Here is a 21,975-nt window from a genome sequence, read left to right as displayed (position 1 = left end):
CTTTTAACTTGAGCTTTAAGTGACCTCCCATTGTTCCCACTGAGTCCCCATCAGTTCCCACTGAGCAACTTTGAGACACGGAGCAGACATTTCACAAGCTGCCTCCCCCTGCATGGGCACAGGCTGCAAGTACATCACTAGCACTGGGTTTGATCACATTGTTACATCCCAGCAGATAATAACCCTATGGTACTGTGCACTGCTCACCTCCAGTGTCACAACCTGACAACAGATTGTTTAGTCTGAGCAGCAGCACTTCAGTATAAAGCAGGGGGGAGGATCTGGGAGGTAAGGACAGGGAGATGTGTGTGATGGGAATGTTGAGCCAGTATTTATTTCTGGGTGCCAAAACATATTTAATATTTTATTAGGTGTGGAGTGTGCAAGACAGCTTATTATGTTTGGCTCAAGCAAAGCAGTCAGTCTTTTTGCATGCAGCGCATCCATCTGAAATGACAGCCACCAGGCACGGACCACGTGCTTGATGAAATATTTAGCTCATAAAGCATTTCAGTGTGAAAGGTTGGGGCCAGACACAGGTGCTGTGATGCTGAAAACCATGATGACCAAATCAGAGGTATCCCAGCCCCAGCACGGAGGCCTCAGAGGTACACAGTCACTCAGAGAGCCAGGACACAGAGCATGTGCTGGTTTGGGGGGACACAGGCACCAAAGCCTTTCTGGGACTCAGTTTCTCAGGTTGTGTTACCCTCCCTCCCTCCCTCCATAAGAAACTGTTCTGAACAAAGCTTGATGTTTTTGTTGTCATGAGATCTGATATTTTCTTAGCTATTTTTCATAGTTATTTACTTATTAGAGCTTGCTAGATCTTTCTATAATACAGTCCATACTCTCTAAATGCTCCGATGCCCTGCTCTATGTGCTCATGTTCATCCTAGTGAGGCCCAACTGCTTGGATGTCCCCAGAGCAATACAAGCACTATCTGATAATAAGGTGCATGCAGTGGGAGGAGAATGGTGCAGACTGAACCCTGGAAGATGCTGAATACTGCTAATACCGGCATTGCTGGAATGGTAATTGGCTGCCAAATTGATGCCATATTGGATTCCCAATAGATGACAGGGATGCTGAGGTTTCAGAGGAGCTTTGGTAAGAAATTGCTAACCTACTAAAAAGTAGTAGGCTTGGGTTTTTTTTTTACATTTTAATTTTAATATCTTTATAATTTTAGTCAATTTACTATTTAATTTACTTTTTAATTTTACGTAAAATTTGTCACCTACCAAACTCTGTATCAAGTGCCAGACTTTCAAAGAGTTTGTCCAAGGGTAACAATAAATGAAATCTGGTTTCTTCCTTCCTCTGATACAATTTCACAGTTTTTGTCCTCATCGTTCCACCTGCTGCCCTTCATGGCTTTTCCTCATCTGCAAACCCTTCTCCCTTCAAGCCTTCAGCTCCTCCTCTGTGCCCCATAAACCCACAATATCCTACACCCATTTCTGTACTATTAATCTCTTCTTCTGCTTGGCAATTTTTCAGCTCCCTCTGTTTCACCTGTGCCAATTTACAATAACCCCACATTTCTTCCACATCTTCTGACCAGTGCTACGTGGTTGGCCAGGTGGGCAAGAAGCAGCATGTGTTTTGACTAGTGCTGCCTGGATGGCCAGTCCGTAAGTCCTGCATACAGACAAATGCTGCCTCAGATTCTCCCTGCCATTCTTTCAGAAAGCAGTGAAAAAACAACTCCTTTTCCCAAGCAGTGCTTAAGTTAAGAACCCACTGACATGGGATGTGGTATTCAAAACTTCATGGAGAAGAATTGAAACTGTCCAAATCCAACAGGCAGCTGAGTCCCTAGTCTTTAGTTGAGGCTGAACCACTTCATTCTTGCTCTGTTTCTCAATGCATTTTAACATCCATGCATACACCTGTATTAAGGAGGGCTTTATGGAGACACGTGTTTCTAATGCAATTGAAGAGTTGAAGAATGCAGCTAGGACAAGTATTCTCTGCCCCAGTAGTCTCCCCCCAGCAGGCCCACAGTCATGTGGTGACTTCACAAAATCTATTGCTACATGCAGAAATCCACTAACTGTATGGGTTGGAAAATGTTACGCAGTGTGAAAAGGATCAATATAGAGTGTGAAGGGCTAAATATCTCCTAACAATCTTGACTACAGTCTCCTAATAATCCAAAAGCCTTGGAAGTTTTGCCCAACATGCTCTGACCGCCATACAAATACGGTGCTTTGGTAGAGGTTCAAAATCAAAACCACGATGCAAAGGAGGTCATTTTCACTGCAACAATCAGCTTTGTAGACTAAGTAACTGCCTATTAAATAAGTGCTCTGTTTTCAAAAACTTCTTGATGGGAAAGATGCTCTTTTCCTCAGCTATGGATTTTTCTCTTTTCTCCCTAATTCTTGTTTCATTGTGTGCTGCTCTTGTATTCTGCACACAACTGAGATTTACCAAAGCCTTTTGTCAGAGCTCATAATTTCTTAACATGGTTCCTTAATGTTTGCAACCTGGGTTGATTAAAAGTAAGGACAAGTATGATCAGAGTATGTCCAAGCAAGCATACACCATAGAAATAACTCTGTGCTGCCCTAGTTTTCAACTCATTTACCACAAAAAGTACATGACAGTGGTGATTGCACATTTGCTCCAAACCTTAGGGCACAATATTGATTTCTAGATCACAATTATTTTTGGAACATCTCATCCTCCTGCTCTCAAAAAAGGGTTTGATAGTTTTAACTTTAAGTTTGGTATATGAATGTAGACCCTATTTCCACTTTTGTGTATGAAGATATCCTGAGTATTTAAAATACAGCATTTAACCCACTGGTATTAACTTGATCTTGTTTTGTTACTTGGATATGCTTATATTGCTATAGCTCTACGGAGAAAACCAACATGAACCATCAGCATATTCACCAAACTTCATACATATTAATGAATCTGTACACTATGTAAGAACAAGTAGGTGACTGTTATCATCAGTCTTCATCACGAAATGCAGTCGACATATCTGGGGACAGACGTCTTTTTTCCCAAAACTGGGTGAAATACCCCATTTAGCCCAGAACTTGGAGCACGTGCTCGGTTTTACTCATGTACTTATGCTCCAGTGCTGTGCTGCAGTATTTCAGTGGGCAGGGGCTGAGTTGCAGTAATTCATTTCAGCCAGTCACCAACGCCTCCGAAGACATTTGGAACTACTTTAGCCACCATATTTACAAACTTTTCTGTCAAGAAACAACATTAGAACTTGTCTAGATGCTTTCAAATGTGCTAAAAAGATAATGATGACAATATGTTATACTATAAAAAGGTGCTCTGCCCAAATTGAATGAGATGTAAGGTGTGGGTCTTATTCTTTTCTTCCATAGAACAAACATACTTACCAGTAATAAAAAGGAAGAAATAAGAAAAGGGGTTAGAAAATAAATTGCACGTCTCTATACAGCACAAATGTTTGGCTACCTGAATGTAAGTTGCTAGGTGCTTTTGTTTCAATGCGTGTTAGCCATTAATCCAAAATTTAACAGAAAGCTTGTAGTGGAAGTCTATTTGGACAATTTTAGGAATCTTTAAAACAAAAGTTGATTCACAAAATGGGCCTTGATTGTTTGATAAACCTCATAATATCTTCAAGAACTGACATCATACTGCATCACATTGAAATACAGTTAAAAGAAGGCCATTAAGAGAATAGGTTGGGGCTTGTAGAACAGAGAAGACAAAGTTAACAAGAAAGCATCGAGTCAGAGCAAGCCCATGAAAGCTTTTGTCCTCTGTTTTCTGCAAGGTAGGGCCTGAAATGCTTTCCTTATTTCTGTTTTTTAGTCAGAAACCTGACACCTGTTTGTAATAAATCTCCTCTTGTCCCTTCTCCATCATTCCTGTCCCTCTCCCATTTATCAAGAAACACTAATAAGTCAAATGTTCATGAAACACTGAAAACCATAGCTATCTAGCAGAGGTTATAGCTTTTGTGGCACTGTTACAGTGCAAAAAGACACTTCCTTCATAGCCTACAAATAGTGAGGTAAAAACAGGACTAAGAATATAGAGGAAATAAACTTTAGGATTGAAGGAGGACACCATATGGAACATTATATCTGTAAGAGAAAGAATGAGGTTACTCAGCATTTGGATACACAAGATAGAAGTGTACCCTTCCTTCCTTTGAAAAATTGAGATGCTTTTGTAATGTAAAACCTTGTTTTATAAGCACCATATACTCTACATGTGTAACTGGAAGAAAACATGGGTTTAAGCTCAACAAACTACTGACAATTTAAGGAATTTGTAAGTATGCGGTGACTGATGTGAAGTAGTTTCACCATACTAGATTCTCTCGAGTTTCTCTAAAGCTTGAAGATTATAATGTTACCAAATCCTAATGCTTTCCTAATGCTCTTGGGGATTTTCAGACTGCGTGTCCTACAGTGGGGAGCTCTGCTGAATCCCTGGGACTCTCTAAATTGCCCCACTCGCCAAGGGCACTGTGGTCAATGTTTTCAAGTAAACACAGAGCAAAGGCACCTGCGGAATTCAGAAGGAGACAAGAAATCTTAAAAATAAAACTGAGTGTTAATTCTCATTGAAGGGAACAGTTTTCCAGAGCAGTGGAACTTTGTTCAGTGGAGGAGGTTGAGCTTTTCAACTAACCAAGATTCACTGGCAGTGAGTCCTAATAGAGGAATCCTGCTAACAGAGGAGTAAGCAGTATTCCGCAAACACTGGCCTCAAGTCTATGGCTCATACTGGTGCCACACCAGTGGCTAGCAGTCTTTTAAGAAACCTTGCTAAATGATAGCTCCTTCTATGGTGTATACGGGAACCAAGCACTAAATCACCAAAGCAGCACTGCACATCCATCACGAAGGAAAACAAAACCACCAGGAATGAAAACTTCTCAGGAGCTTTGGGGAAAGCGGCAGCAACACCTTTTGCTTCAGTCTACGTATGAAACTGGAGATCGTATTTTGCAGAAGGTTAGCAGTGAGTCTGTACAGAAGTCGCCTATAAGAAGCAATAGGGACATGCAGCTTCAGCCACTCCACTGCCCAGCAACAGCTTGGGTGCGGTCTGCATCCAGCCTGTGCAGCCAGGCACTTACCTCTTTGTGAACAGAGACCATGCTTATCCCATGAGCAGCACTGGAAAATATAAACCAGGCAAATACCAAATATTACTTACATTTGTGCTAATAAGGCAGATGAATACGGAGATGAAACACCACCCGGAGAAATATTCTTAATTTATATGCAAGTCCTTTGTATTTTTTTTATCAATAGCTGACAGCACTAAAACATGAAGCATGGGAGGATGCGCAAAGCACAGCCCTGAAAACCCCAGGCAGCAGCACAGCCAGGGGATTAACCCAACATGGAGCATTAGAATATTGCAAAGAGGATCAAAAGAGATTTGTGACTCAAAAGCCACCCACCAGAATTACAGTCAGCTGAGAAGCTGGACAGGCAAAAAGTGGGTAAATCTTTTAAGTTTAGATCTCTCCTAGAATTATCTCAAACTCTGGGATGTTCACTGCAATACATCAAATCAAGCTTCTCTGTGACGTGAGGCTGCAAACAACGCCATCTTCTTTCCACGCTGAAAACTATAGCTTTGTGATGGCCAAATAATATCTGGGGAAACAGTTAAAAATCACACTGAATATGGTCACTGGCACACCAAAACTGAAGAGCCCTGAGGATAGCAACAAAGCAGCAGCTGTACCAAAACTGCCATACAAAGGGAAATAATACAGAGAAATAAGAGCAATATAAGAACCCAATCATTCTGCAACAGTCCCTTTTCAAAATAAGTCACTTGCAGGGTTTCCAATCCAAAAAGACACTAAAATAAAATATTAAAGAAGAAATTGCTTCCAATGAGAAATTTAAACACTCATTGCTGTAGACAAAGACATGGATCAGCAGAGCAGTGGCCTGCTGAGAGCTTGCTCTTCCCAGTCCTGTGTACTTACGTGGAGAAGTCTCGTGTTTCAGAGGAATGTTGTACCAATATCTGTACCCTCATATTTTCACACCAAGATCAACATCATTACGAGCAAAAACTGAAGAAGGTTAACAAATATGAAACAAGGCGTTGTATTTGCCTTTGGTCTGGCAGGGATGTAGTGAACTTTCTCCACAGCTGGGTGTTTGGATTTGTGGCTAGAATGGTGTTGATAAGTCACTGGTATTTTGGCTACTGCCAAGCAGTGCTTGCACAGCATCAAGGCTTTCTCTCTTTCCCACTCTGTCCCCACAGTGGGTAGGTTTGGAGGGATACAACCAGCAGCGCTGACCTGAGCTGGCCAAAGGGATATCCTATACCCCATGATGTGCTGAGCAATACAAGCTTGGGGAAAGGAGCAGTGTTAATGGTGTTGGTCTTCCTAAGTAACCTCTGTTTGTGCATGCTGAAGGCCTGCTTCCTAGCAAGCTGCTAAACATCTGCCTGATGATGGGGAGTAGCTTTGCTTGCACAGCTAGCTCTGGCTTCACCTGGTGAAATTTCATCTCCCATCTGTGAGTCTTCTCACCTTCATTCTGCTTTCTCCAGAGCCAACAGGAGAGGGGAGGGCTGTTTGGCTGTTGACCAGGAGTCAACCCACCACATTGTTTCATCCCAGCTTTGTTCAGTCAGCCTGCCCCTAAGAACCCACATGTTCCCTGAAACACTCTCTCCATGTGCTTTATGGACAAGGATAAAGATGCTGAATGGGTATGAAATAGAGATTTGTAACTAGTACTTGTAGTAACTCCCCAAACCACCTTTGCTAGAAGATCAGTTTCTCAATTCTGCGAAAGGGAGCCATGCAGACACACTTGTGAAAGGGTGGGCTCCTGCTGCCATGAGAGCAGCTGTAAGGTCTCTTGCTATTTTAAGAGCTCAGCCCGCTTCTCTTAATTTTCCTTGAGGGCAGGCATGCATTCCACCGCACTTTAAGGGATACCTTTTATTTCATTTGTTGATCAGCTGGCTGCCCAGCACAGGCAGCCCATGCGGAGCCCACCAAACATTCACCCCGCGGTGCAGTCTAAACTGGTCACTGCACTAATGAAGTGGGCAGAAAAACTGGCTCCTTTTGAGCACAGAGCAAATGGATTTTCAAATAGGAAATAAGCCAGAAGATGCCTTAAAAAGAAGGTGGGGTAGAGATTACCTCAGAGGCTACATTAGGGCAAAAACAGGGGTCTGAAGAATGAGGATGCTGATAGAGCAAAGACAGGGAACTGAAGGATGCACATCCCTCAGAGAGATTTATGGGTGACTGAATCAGAACTATTGCTGCTGAAGACTTTCATTTCCCTAAATCGCTTTGCTGGCTGAGATCAAACCCTATGTACTTTCTCTCATACACCAGCATCCCCATTTGCAGCACAAATGTCAAAGAGATTCCTTTATAAAGACAAAATTACTTAAACTGTCACTGAAATGAGAAGGTAAATTAAAAATTAATTTTCCTAAGAGTCTAAGTTACAGACAAAGAGCTGTCATCATGATTACCTCACATCATAAATACTTTGATAGCTACAGACATTATCCAATATCCAAATGATCTCATTATCTAATTATTATTAGATAACCTTTCCACTGTGTGAAGTTTTCGGTTGCACAATCTCAAAATCAGAACTCTTGAACACAGTGAAATTTATGGCAGCGCATACAGCAAGCAGCAAGAGGCAATGCACATCTTTTAGTGATTATAAATAGGAATACTATCTATTGCCACATAATGGCAAAGAAGAAGGTAAGATGGATTTCATTCACAGTGTACATAGACCCTGAAATTCCCAACTTTGCAATTTAATTTTAGGAGGAAAAATTAACTTTTAACACGGCACAAGAGATTTCTCTTGGTGGGGAAAAAGCTGTCTTGAGGACACCATGTGCATGCCAGAACAATTAAATGTTAGTTATGGATGGTCAGTGTAACAGTTGCTCTAACAGAGATTCAACAGAGCATGAGTATACCCTTTTAGGATACAGACACAGACTGGTCTTCTGCTTCCATGTCTCAGTTTTCCCAATTTCTAATTAATATTAGGGCATCCATTCCTACCTTAAATATAGCAATGGAAAGAATACTTTAATTGGAAGACCAAGGTAGGCAGCATAAGCTTGCTAAGCATTTATTTAATTAAAGCAGGGCTTTGAAGAAAAAGTAATTTTGATCGCAGGTAGAGAAGTATTTATGACCAAAAAGACTCAAAATATTTGATCTGATAATATGTATGATTCTAAACAACCCACTGAAGCTTATGATACTGCTAAAAAAAATAAAAATGGAGTTGGCTTGCCCCTAGCATCTGATTTGAGCTAATAAAGGTTTTGTGGAATAAGCTCTTAGACAAGATAAAGCCAGGGTTTAGACCTAGGGTTTAGTGGTCTGTGTTAATTGAGATCTAGTGTTCACCTCTGGCACATCTGAGACACTTGTTGGTTTGGGGCTGCTGTGCTAGGCTACCTTGAGCTCGGAAGAGTCAGATGCTGAAGCAAAAATAAACATCCAGAAGTACACTGTCAAAATGCACTCAGGTGGTACCTAAGCACTGTCCCACAAAATAGGGTTGAGGAAAAACAGGATTTAAAGCACAATTAGGTTTATAGCAGCCTGCCAAAGCCCCCCAAAGCTACAAAACTTATCACTGTAAGTTTAATGGTGGTAGTTCCAATCTCCATCCATTTTCCAGTAAGCTTTGGCTTATGAAAGAGCACACTGTTGTTGGTATTAACTGATGCTGTCTGTGTTCTCCAAGCAGAAATGTACATGAGAAAAATGCCATAAAATAGTATATGAGAGTTAAGCCTACCTGGATCAGCCTTTGGCTGTGGAAGAACACATCTGTCAAGTAGCATCAGATATCTGTAACTTATCAGTTTGGGATGTTGTCCCAAGTTTTGACAAGGAAACATACACACAGACATATGTATATTGTTTTGAACACCAATAATCTACTACGATCCAATAGCTCATAAACCTAAGAGAGGTCTTGAACTGAGTTTTAGCACAAAGTTACATGATTAAGTTTTGATAAAGTAGTTAATATGGGCAAAGTAATATAATCTCTGATAGACAAATGGATCACAAATAACCCAGGAAAACCATCCTATCTAGGGTGGTCTGCCAACAACCCTACAGTTTAATAATGGAACTTTGCTCCTATTGACTTTTTACTCTTTTCCTGTCTCTCCAAAGTGAGAAGTCTGGTCTTTGATGTCTGAATTAAACACTATTCATCTCACATAATTCAAAGATCAAGATCCTACTTGTATGTAGCGTGGCTTCTTACTAGCTGGAAACATTTAGTCAGATAGAGACTCTGTGATGAGAGGCCAACAACTGGATGCAGTTTCCACAGCAAAACTTGTGTCGCTTAGCTATAAAACAAGCCTGCATTTAATGAACTGAAAGAGTCATTCAGTGGCTTGGCCAAGAGCTCACAAACACGGTCCGACAGATTCTTTTCACCAGGCGTCAGTGGTACACACAGACACATATTTCAAGCCTCAGTTCTTCTGAATCAGAGAGGAGGAATCAGGATGAACAGTTTCAGCCGAGCAAGAATATCTGTCATTTTTATCTACTTCATCTATGAACAGCGTTACATACTACCAGTAACTAAATAACTGTTTGATGTCTGCAACTTGTACCTCCTGCCATCTCCTTACCTAGCCACATGTATGCTGACAGGTTTTATCAGGGCAGTATTGAGGTATCTTGGAACATCATACATTTTGTTCTTACAACTATGATGCAAGTGGAAATTCATATTTACTTTTTAACAGTGGGGAAATAGGGGATAACAAGGGGGAATGGGTGGGGAAGTTTGGAAAATGGGTAGGCTTAACATGTGCATGCAGTGAAGGGCTGTGCAGAGAGGCCTGAACTGGCTCTGAACAAGCTGAGGTAGAGCGCTGGGCACATGTCATTATATTGTGCTGTATGGCTCTGCGTTGCACTGAGAACAGGGATGTGTCAACTTGTTTGGAGTTGGGTCCAGTGTTTTAACTCAGTGTTGCTTTGTGGGCTGCAGGCATGCCCAGCAACCAGGCCAGCAGAGAGCTGCTTGTTGTATCCATAGAAAGAATAAGGCCCTGTGTAACAATTAGTCCTCTTACAGCTATGGGCATTGGATGGGAAATACTAAACTGATTTGTCCAAGGTCACCCAAACAACAGAACCAGCCCCTTCAGTTTCTCATAGTCACTCCTTAGAGCAATATCTCATATAATGAAGAGATTACTTAATATTTACATAAGTGAGTGACAGCATTATCAATGATTTCCGTAGAGCCAAGACACAAGTTTCATGATTTTGAACCCAAATAACCTTTTTCCATTGCCCAAGCCAATCTTTTGAGCTTTGCCAGTCACATTTATCTATGCCATAAGAAAGATTCCAGGCCAGTAATACTTATGGCTGTAAACAACTTACTATCTAATCTAATATTGGCATGATTTTAATTAATAAAGAAGTTTGTAAGATAGCTCTTTTAGGAAATTCTTTTGACAGAATTGATTTAAAATGCTAGATAGAAACCTACTGGAAGTACAAACAACATTGACTGAAAATGGATCTGTTGAATTTACTTCTGAGATTCCCCACATGCTTACAATACAAGCTTTCTATTTCAAATGTAGTGACAGCAACAATAAATTAAACTTGTATTAGTGAATGTAGCATATTATTTCATGGGTATCACATACGCACTGTTATCACATCATACCGTCATGATATTTGTTGAATGTTCCCATAATGACAACAGTTAGGAAGAGAGTGTTCAACACCTTTTTATGAAGGTGAGGGAAAAATGAGAAACATCTCTTGCTTGGAAGATGCTTGTTTGGAAATAATTTTGAAACACTAACCCTCTCAAGAGAGGCAGCAAAAATATCACTTCTATCATCTTACAGGAGTAGCCTTTGAGCCACGTTAATCATCTTGGACTGAAATTTATAACAACATATGGAAGACTTGCTTCACTATTATTAGAAGTTGGGTTTCATATGAGTTCTTCAACTAATTTAAGTTCACTACTCTTCTGCTTTGAACATTATACCCTAAGTAATAAGTGCTATAACAGGTCATTTGCATTCAGGATATTATTTTTGGACAAGCTCCTGCTTGATGCAAAAGGGTAAAGGCCACTGGGATTTAAAGTCAAGAATTGACTTCTCTTAGGCCTTGATCCACACAGCCTTTTGGAAGTCCATATGATCTTTTAATTCAGTTTCAAAGGATTTCAATAAAACTGCCTTTGGAATATTTGTTGTTAGTGATATTTTGTCAGGTTTTAGTAGTATTTACTCATGGCTTTACATTATGTGCTTTTTAGAGAATGGAATTTCACAGAAGATTTTGTCTCTTCCACCAGTACTGTGACTTTTTTGAATCTTTATTATGCTTCCAATTTAGTATTATTATTTCATCCTCTGAAAGAAGAAAATCACTTCATGCTGTAAAATCTCTGCATTTGACTCTGACAGCATTACGGGCATGAATAAAGAATTTTGTCAATACAGAGTTTGCATCTCATTGAATATTGATACAGCTTATTTGTTCTCACTAGCAGAAAACTACGAGTAAGATTTTGTACTTATCCCCTACCAGTGGATCTCATGGTGTTAGAAATGTTTCCACAGGCACGTTGATGAACATTGCACTGCAATAGTATCCATTCCCTGTTCTCATCCCCAAAATCAAGACCCCAAAGACTCAGTGCTACAGCAGTAATGACAAGACATTTTGGAAGATTCTCAGCCACTTCTCAAAGTTGTCACTGAGTGTTAGTCAAGTGAATAAAGTCTGTTTATTTAAGCTCTGAAGCTTCTTTCATTCACCCTCTTTTTCTTTAAATATACTTGTACTACTCCTACACTCATGCATATAGCAGATGGAAAGTAAATTTATTCTGGCTTAGCTCCTGAATGCTGAGCTATGCAGCCAGCAATATCATAGATGATCATGCATATACACTGGGTATATACTATACCACTGGGTAGTAGTAAAAACAATGTCAGGTTTTACTTTTACCTTATAAGGAAAGGTAGATTTCATAAAGAAAATAGAACATGAAAATCAATGATGTGATCCAATCTCACAGCTGATAAATTTTTTGTTCTTATTCACTGTTAAATTATGCTTGAGGGATGTCACTGATAAAAGTATTTAGTATTGTAATTATCACCCCAGTAAATTCAGGAGAAGTTTTTAAAGTTATTACATGATTTTTAAAAACTCAATAGCATCTTGTTTAGGCAAATTTAACCTGTGAAATTTCTTTTCAGAGGCAAGAAACTTCCATGTCAGGAAAGTAGCCAGAACCACCCAAAAGTGGAACAATTTAACATTGCTTTTAAGAACCACAGTTCTCATGCGGTTTGACTCTAGCTAAACTTTGGGAAAAGCACTTTCAGTCTGCCTTCCAGTCAAACAGGCGTATAGAGCAAATTCAGCCGGGAGATTACTGAATACACAGCCAGAAGGAAGAACTTCACTGCTTGCAAAGTTTACACGGCTTTATGCTTATTATACTTTTTAAAAGTTATTATTAAAAGAGAACACCACTGTGAATAGCTCAAAAACTTCAGTTCAACATGCAGGGTTTTTTTTGTAACTTCCAAATACTGGTGTGCAGAATGGGTAAAAATGTAAGACAAATCTACTTCATCTACAGCTGTATAATCAATGTATTACCTTGCCTGAAATACTGTAGACATTTGCAGAATACTGTTGATTACTCCATCTCAAGAAGATCAAACTCCTCATGGAATAGCACTAGAGAAGGGAAACAAAAATGGTACAGAGAAAGTGGAGCTGTTTACTATAGAAAAGAAAGAACACAATAAATTACCTAAAGTTATGCATGGAACAAAGGAGGCAGGTAAGAAATTGCTGTTTTCTATTTCTCATAGAAAAAGTATGATAGGCCATATATAACGGAAAGGAAGGAAATTCCATAGTGTTAAAACGAGAAATCTCTTTACCTGATACATAATCAGCCCACAGGAGATGCTGCCATTATAAACAGATTCAGAATGCCTAGATTTACTGCAATGTGCACTGTCAAGTATGGAAAGGGTTTTTATCTCATGCTTTGACGCTGAATCCACTCCTTGGCAGAGCTGAAAGGGAAGATCTGTGAGGTGGCAGATTATTTTGCAGGCTTAATGGGATTTCTTGAAGGTTTACAGTTTTCTAGTGCCCACAGTTTTGGTGAAAACCAGAGAGACTGGAAACACAAGAGAGGGAACAGGGGTTCAAGAAGCAGTTTGCGTTCCCTGCAGCCATGTTTCCCTTTACACCTCTGGATATCGCCATGTGAATGTGATGAAAAAGATATCCATAAATATTAAGGAGCTAGCTATTAGTAAGCAGAGAAATATAAATTAACTGCATGTTAATGCTTAGGATGCTGAATGGCTGAATCAGATCCAAGAATATAACCCTGAGATTTAAAAATACTTATAGGATATTTACACTGTATCTTTACAAAAGCTTACAAGGCTTGTTTGAACTGGAATGAAAGTAACTCAGATTCTTGGGCCCTCACTGATTTTGTCATATGAATTCAAAACCTGCTCTGGAAGCATGCGACTCCTCTGACACGAGAACTGTCCTGAGCCCCATTAGCTTTCTTATTGATTACTACTTGTTAACCAGATTTGTGTTTTATTGTGGTTTTCTATTTACACACCTGCTCTTCCTCTGATCATTTGTAGAATGCCAAAAAAGATTTTCCAGAAAAACCCCAAAACAAGCCTCCAAACCCACACTATTTGATAGTGGCTGCTGCTGCTGTTGCTGCTATAGAAATTTGCAATCAGAGTATCTGGATGCAAACCATGACAGATATTTTAACTTTGCTGTGGAAGGTAAATTATCCAGTAGTGTAGATAAAGCCAGTTCAGTTCTTCAGCCACGTCTCAAAACCAGCCTTCAAAACCAGCTGAAAATGGGGCAGTGTCGGTGGGGGAAAGCTGGCTGCAGGTCCTCACCTTTCTACTGCCTCTGGTACCTGCTTTGTACCAGAAGAAAAATGATGAGGAAAGTTGCTCCCAAGGCAAAGCTCGGACACATACCTTGTCCAAAGCAGAAATGTGACCTCCCCCAGGTTACAGTTTAAATAATACACTTGAAGCTCTGTCTGTTGCTGGAAATGAGAGGTTTCCTAACAGAAAGGGTATGTTGGAAAGTTTTACTGAGATTTGTATTCTGTGCATGGCAAACACACTCCTTATAGATAAAAGAGGTTCATAAAGCTTGACGGAACTGCAAATCAATACTGCTTCTCAAACAGCAACTCTACCCCAGTGACTGGCTTTAACGCATCAACTTAGAAAATGGCTATTTTTTAGGAAGCAATACCCTCTCTGTAAATGCTGCAAAGATTCAGAACATTTTAGGACACTTCTTCTATATAATCTAACAAAAAAGAACACACATCATACCTAGCTGTATGCAGAAATCACTGACAGTGGTGATTTTCTCACTATGTATAAACCATGGATGACATTACTATACTGGAAAACACATTTTGATTAGATTCTCCCTAAAAGATAAAAATTATATTCCATGTTATGCAGTGGTAGTTGCTAGTATTATAGTTGAATTTGTACTTTCTGCATTGTCCTGTTTCAGTCTGGGATAACACAGCTGGAGGCTATTCAAAGAGCTTCTTGAAGCACAGCATATAGTAATGCAAAAATAACATCCTTTCCATTATAACATGCTTCAATGTATGTAGAGGTTACAAAATTGGCTGTCAGCTTGCCTCTTTTTTATTACACTTTAGTAGTGCTGAATGGCTGAAAGAGAAAACTAAATTTAACCCTATATAGTAATACTATAGATGAGCCATTAATTGGACTGATGATTAATAGATCAGATTATTAATTTATTAATTTATATTGATATCAGATGACACCAAACCTTAGCCCAAGGTATAAGATGTGCCTTTCAGTAATTAGCATTTCTAAGTACAACATTCTTCCTATATAAACAACAAATATACATTTCATACAATTCCAAATACATGCTGAAATAAGTAGTTCCTTCTTATGATTTTGATAACCCTTATTTATTGTAAGAAATGTGTACCATACTTTGTGTAGGAAAATTCTGGACAGCATTTAGGGACATTATGGTCCTCCTAACTAATTCCTGATTGAATGATACAAGGGAAGGGCTATACAGAAAGGCAATCTCTTTCTTTAAGGCAACCATTGAGTAAGTATCAATGAGCAACCCTTTGAACACAGAAGCTGCTCCTTTGGTTGAAAGTCTAATTAAAACACACATATATATGTACATATATATATATATGCATGTGTGTATATATATATGTACACCTCCACCCCTAAAATTACCTGTATAGAAACATAATATTTTTAACATAGTTTGTGATCTAGTGAAACAATTTCTCTCTACCAAGTTATTACCTGGACTCTGCTTTGACAGAGTTACTGATACAAATCATTAGATACATCAATCAAACTCTAGAATTAGCAAAGCAGCCAACTGCACAATTCATTACTTATTGATTAATTTTCCTTTATTATAGAGGCTTTGGGCAAAATGCTTCAATTTCTTAATGTCGAGCTACTTTGATAATCTGTAGAAAGTATAACAAAGTAATTTGATACAGCCAATTTTATTTCCATTTTGCATTGCTTTCCTACTTGTACCATCCATCTCTTTTAATCAATGTGTGCTAGGAAGCCTTAAAGGTTTGGTCAAACTGACATTCTTAACTGAGCACAAGCTTGGCTTTTGTATGCAGCAAGACATTTTTTTTTCCTTACTTGTTAAAACTTCAGAAACAGTCATGAATTACTGCTTGAATTTCCTCAGTTTGTGTACTCAAAATATCCTGGTACAAAGTTCATATGACAAAAAAAAAGCTTTGTGTCATTATCACAGAGTCAAATAGCTCTGTATCTGTTAATCTGGATACCCTAGGAATATTTCTTTTCTATTAACTTTTCCATATCTACTCACAGAAAACCATTCTTTAGCCTTCATTAGCAGGAGTGTGCCCATTCCAGCTAGCATTATGTTAGCATGCTTCAAACTAAATTTTGAAGCAACAGCCACTGTAATACTTCAGATCTATGAGTTACATTTTGCAAGCATCCTTTCAATTAGTTGCATAATCAAGTAAAAAACCCGAAATCTTCACATGGTTTCCATGAGTGTAAGGCATGTACCCATTGATACAGGGAGAGTCAAGCTCTTTGCTGCAAGACTATGAAGAGTTAATTACTAAGTGGCTTGATGTATCTGCAGAATGATAGAGAGTGTTTGAAAGTCCGTTGCTGAAGGTAAAACAACTCAGTCAATTCATTTGTGTTTTATCCTTGTTTCTCATCAACCTGTTGGCTGATGCTATCAGTTAGCAGGTGATGGCAGAGAAAAGCTTCCAAAGTCCTAAGGAAAAAAAACAAAACAAAACCAACCAAACAAAAGCAAACTTGTAAATTTTTAAAGCACCAGCCTTTAAATTGTGGAGAATTTGAAGTGTCTGCTAAAGGAGCCAGAGACAATTCCTAAGAGGAAAGGGCAGTAAAGCTAATGCTTTAGCTGGTACAGGCAGTTTTCCTTCAGTTGATGCTCATATATGATGCTTCATAATGGAGCTCATAAATACAAAACAACTTTACTACATAAAAGGGAGTGAACAACAAATAAGGAAAGATATGAAAAAAGAGAGTGAGTGAAAGCTGTGCTGCTGCTTCTTTTGGATGACCCAACACCACCGAACACGGGTCACATGGAAATCATAAAATAGTTAGGGTTGGAAAGGACCTTAAGATCATCCAGTTCCAACCCCCTTGCCATGGGCAGGGACACCTCACACTAAACCATATCACCCAAGGTTTCGTCCAACCTGGCCTTGAACACTGCCAGGGATGGAGCATTCGCTACCTCCCTGGGCAACCCATTCCAGTACCTCACTACCCTAACAGTAAAGAATTTCTTCCTTAGATCCAATCTAAACCTCCCCTGTTTAAGTTTCAACCCATTACCCCCTGTTCTATCACTACAGTCTCTAATGAATAGTCCCTCACCAGCATCCCTGTAGGTCCCCTTCAGATACTGGAAGGCTGCTATGAGGTCTCCACGCAGCCTTCTCTTCTCCAGGCTGAACAGCCCCAACTTTCTCAGCCTGTCTTCATATGGGAGGTGCTCCAGTCCCCTGATCATCCTCGTGGCCTCCTCTGGACTTGTTCCAACAGTTCCATGTCCTTTTTATGTTGAGGACACCAGAACTGCACACAGTACTCCAGGTGAGGTCTCACAAGAACAGAGTAAAGGGGCAGGATGCCTCATCATTACAAAAGTTATCATTTATATTCTTCTCCTCCAAATGAGAATTGAAATCATCAAGAAGCTTTACTCAGTCTCTGATGTGCTCTTTGTCTTCTAAAACCCTAAAGCAGCCTACATGATTTCCTGTCTCTGCATTATTTTGCACAGGGTTTTCACAGAAACCACCTGGTTCTTTGGGGGTCTCACTTTAATTGAAGCAGCATGATCAGAAGTTATGGCCTTGTGTGCCTGCTTTTTGACATCATATACTTCTGTTATTAAATTATTTTGAATGCTTCAGTGTGTTATGTTTTATCATAAAAAAATTACATTAGCAGCATTTTAAACACCAGGGTCAGTAGCTCTAAGTTGTCATTAAACAGCTCCTTTGCTGAGATTCAAAGGCTGGTTTGGATTGACTGCAGAACTGCATATTGCTCTTTGATTTCTTTGACAACATTACCACTGCTTTCCATTCACTTGTAGAGTCTCCTGCCTCCAATTAGCATGTCTAAAACTGGCCATAGATCAGCATGTGGCAGAAAGGAAAGGAGGAGCTGTACCACAATTGAATCTTATTCTTTCAGCTTGCGTGGAGCTATGACAGGAGGAAACACCTTTGGGCAAGGACTGTGAACCACATAATCTTAAATGAACTTTGCAAGCAGGAAAAATGATTATCCTCCCTACCAGTCCTGAATCACTATGAGGTAGAAACTAGCACCTTGTAAAGGGAGAAGTTGATATTACGGCTCTTTACTGTGCTTTTATTACTGAACATTTCTGACAGAAGTTTCATATGGGCAAAACCATGTTGTTACGTTTCTCATTGCCTTCCCTTCTCCTGGTGTGTATTTTAAACTGTCTGCCACAAAGTCTGTAAGATAATCTTCCTTTTTGTTTCAGGTTTAAAGTAGATTCCTAAAGCCATCTAAATAATGTAGCATGACTTAAAAATTACACTTATATGGAGTAGTCAATATTTAGAGTATTTGCAAGAAATCTGTTACAACTTCTGGAGCTGTCTTGACTTCTGAAATTTCTTTTGAAAGGACATCATTACAGACTTCCTAGCCTGCTACGGCCCTTGGACTATTATCCATTACTGGTCTTCTGTGTAGATGGAGATGAAGGAGCAAGGCGTAGTCCAGGGGCTATCAAAAGAGACTTCTGTCTCTTGGAATATAAATAAATGGAATTGTTTAGTATCTTCATCAACGACATAGACAGTGGGATTGAGTATCACCCTTGGTAAGTTTGCAGATGACACCAAGCTGAGTGATACAGTTGACACACCTGACGTAGGGGACGTCATCCAGAGGGACCTGGACAAGCTCAAGAAGTAGGCTCACATGAACCTCATGAGATTGAAAAAGGCTAAGTGCAGGGTGCTGAACCTGGGTCAGGGCAATCCCCTGTATCAGGCTGTATACAGGCTGGGGCACAAGGGGATTGAGAGCAGCCCTGCTGAGAAGGACTTGGGGTACTGGTGGATGAAAAGCTGAACATGAACCAGCAAAGTGCACGCGCAGACCAGGAGGCCAACTGTATCCTGGGCTGCATCAAGAGGAGCGTGACCAGCAGGTCGAAGGTGGTGATCCTGCCCCTCTACTCTACTCTTGTGAGACCTCACTTGGAGTGCTGTGTACAGGTCTGGGGTTCTTCACATAGGAAAGATATGGACCTGATGGGGTCCAGAGGAGAGCCCCAGAGATGCCGAGGGCTGAAGCACCTCTGCTTTGGAAACAGGCTGAGAAAGCTGGGATTGTTCAGCCTGAAGAAGGCTCCAGGGAGACCTTCCTGCAGCCTTTCAGTACTTAATGGAGGCCTACAAGAAAGATGGAGACAAACTTTTCAGCAGGGCCTGCTGCAATAGGTCAAGGGGTAATGGTTTTAAACTAAAAGAGGGCAGATTTAGACTAGATATAAGGAAGAAATGTTTTACTATGAGGGTGGTGAAACACTAGAGCAGATTGCTCAGAGAGGTGGTAGATGCCCCATCCCTGGAAGCATTCAAGGTGATATAGTGAATTCACTGTCCCAAATGCTAAGAGTTTTAGAAGACTTTAACTTCAAAGCCAGCTCCTTTGCTTACAAAAAATAAATAAACAAAAAAAGCTATTCTTACCCTTGTATATCATGATGTTACTCATAGACAAGTGGGTACTAGGTGATACAGGTTGTTCCCATTCAGCTTATGTCAATATTCAGTAGGAGCAAAACCACAGAGTGTGGCCAAAGCCAAGGAGGCACATAGGCACACAGGGAGGGCAGCAGAAGGATAGTTTGAGATGAGGAGCCAAATCTGTCCCACACATAGCCATCTTCTGAGGAAAAGATTTAATTAATTCAGTCCATTATGGCACTGGGAAAGCTTACACAGAGTGAAATCACTGCATTTTGTAAAAGTGATTTTTTCTGGTGTTGTCAAGAATTTTTGTTAGCTTTTAATATCATCTCCACACACACACACACACATATATATATATGAAAAAAAAGGAGGAAAATAAGAAAAAGGAGGAAAAAGTAAAACGTTTGAGCTGTGGCCCTCACTTCCCAGCGGATGCCATTCCCGAACAACCCAGCAGAGGACAGGCCACTCATACCAAATCACTGACCTCTGGGGCCGAAAATCCCCTTCAAAGAGTTGTGCCTTAGAGAAAACACAAGCATTCTTGTAGCTGGTAATACCGAGCCCAGGTGTTTGGGTATTCCAAGCACTCTAATTGTGCAAATGAAGAAGTGAAACCTCTCCAAGTAAGGTAACAGATCCTTAGAGGAATTCAAGTTTTCTCATCAGTGCCATGGCAGCTGATGCAGCTATTTTAAAAGTCATTGAAGATAAATGTCAGGATAAATGTCAGGAATTATGTGTAAAAAACCATAAAAGCTACAACTCTAAAGGGTACAGCCCTTAGAATTAAACAGGTATTCAAGAGAGCTTTTTTATAAGATACACAGACACCATAATGAAGGCTGCAGAATAAAGTCCTGAAGAAAAAAGAACTCAGAAACTGTCAGCTTTCACTATAATTGCATTCTTCCCTAAATCTTTTTAATAAGTCTAATGGGAACACATTTCCTTGATTGTTTCTAAAGTTCATTTCCATTACTGTATCTGGTTGGTTCTGGAGCAACACGTACTGGAACATGGAGAGAAAAAAGTGATAGGGCATTGCTGGCCCATTCTACGCATACACTCATGCACAGCAGCACAAAAGCTGCAGGCACGAAGGAGATGGCCAGAAAGGCAAGAATAAGCCAGAAGCCTACATTCTGCAGCATCTCTTGGGTAAGCTAAGAGGTGCATCATGGGCCACATCATCCATTTGCTATGGGGTTTGGTTTTTTGCTATGAGTGCCAGTTTTACCTGTTTCCCCCATTTTATCCTTTGCATGCTTACATATCATGGCTTGTGGTAGGATAGCACGTAGGATACACTACTATCTCCCCTAGCTCCCAAGTCAAGGAAGTCATTGCCTAGACAGGGATCATTTGTCCTGGTACTCAAGCTGCAGTCACAGACCCAAGTACACACTGGGGGAGACCACTCAAAGTCCCAGATCCCTGAACACTGTAGTTTTCCTAGGAAAACAACCCAACTGGAGGGGTTGAGAAGGAGTTGTGCCATACCCCACCCAGATGCCAGTGTACCAGGGCATTCATACCCTGTGCCATACATGCTCTTCTATGTGAAATACACTTTCTCATACCTGGAACTCAAAATTAGTGAAAAAGAAGATGAACTTACTTCTTTTTTGGTAAGTTGAAGGAGTTAAATGTCCATACCATCAAAATAAAGAAATAAAGCTGACTTTCAGTAGCTGCTACAGCAAATGTTTTGAAGGTTATATGTGACTACTTTTGTAGGAGAAAAAATATAGCAGAGGGCAAACTGTTTCAGGGCATTTGTTACAGAACAAGAATTCATACCAGTTACAGCTTCCATATTTCAATTCACTTATTACTACAGGTAATATAAGTAAGTTGATAGTAGCTGCAGCTTTCGTTTACATAATGTGATTGGGATGATGTTTTCATCAGCTTTTTGTTACTGCAAGATTTGTTTCTGTGTGTTTTATAGACATGACCTTATATCTGCTTTGAGATCAAAGTAATGCATTTATCTTGTGATTCAGGTGGCTAAGAGCAAGCACCTGGTGAGTTAAGACAGCTGGGCTCATAGCTAAGCACTTGAAACACCCCACCTCCACTGCATTTAATTATGTGTCCAAGTTTTTCTGTTCAAATTCAACTGTTCCAACCAAAAATACTTCACCAACATTATCCCTAGCTTACTGCCGCTAAGCGAGAGATGAATCTGGTCCAAAAATGCTTTAAATGGGATTTTCTATCCATTTCAATATGCTATTCTAGAAATTAGGCTTTATGCTGATGAAAGTGAGAGAAAAGGTGACTCAAAGAATACCTTCCTCAGCTGCTCAGAAGGAATGTTACATCTTCCTTAACAGACAAACCAGGGAGAGAAGGCAGTTCAAGGTGTAGGACCTGCCATCAATGTAAAGAGCAATCACAGATTTACAGTGCATTTCACAACACCTGATATTTTTGTTCCTTCAGCCTTCTGAAGTCAGTTATGGGGACTATTTCATTTAACTTCAACAACAGAAAAGGTAATAGTGAATTTCTGGTCCTGCAGGCTGTAAG

Source organism: Melopsittacus undulatus, chromosome 8 (genome assembly GCF_012275295.1).
Source record: "Melopsittacus undulatus isolate bMelUnd1 chromosome 8, bMelUnd1.mat.Z, whole genome shotgun sequence".
NCBI lineage: Eukaryota > Metazoa > Chordata > Aves > Psittaciformes > Psittaculidae > Melopsittacus > Melopsittacus undulatus.
This window is presented reverse-complemented; position numbering follows the sequence as displayed.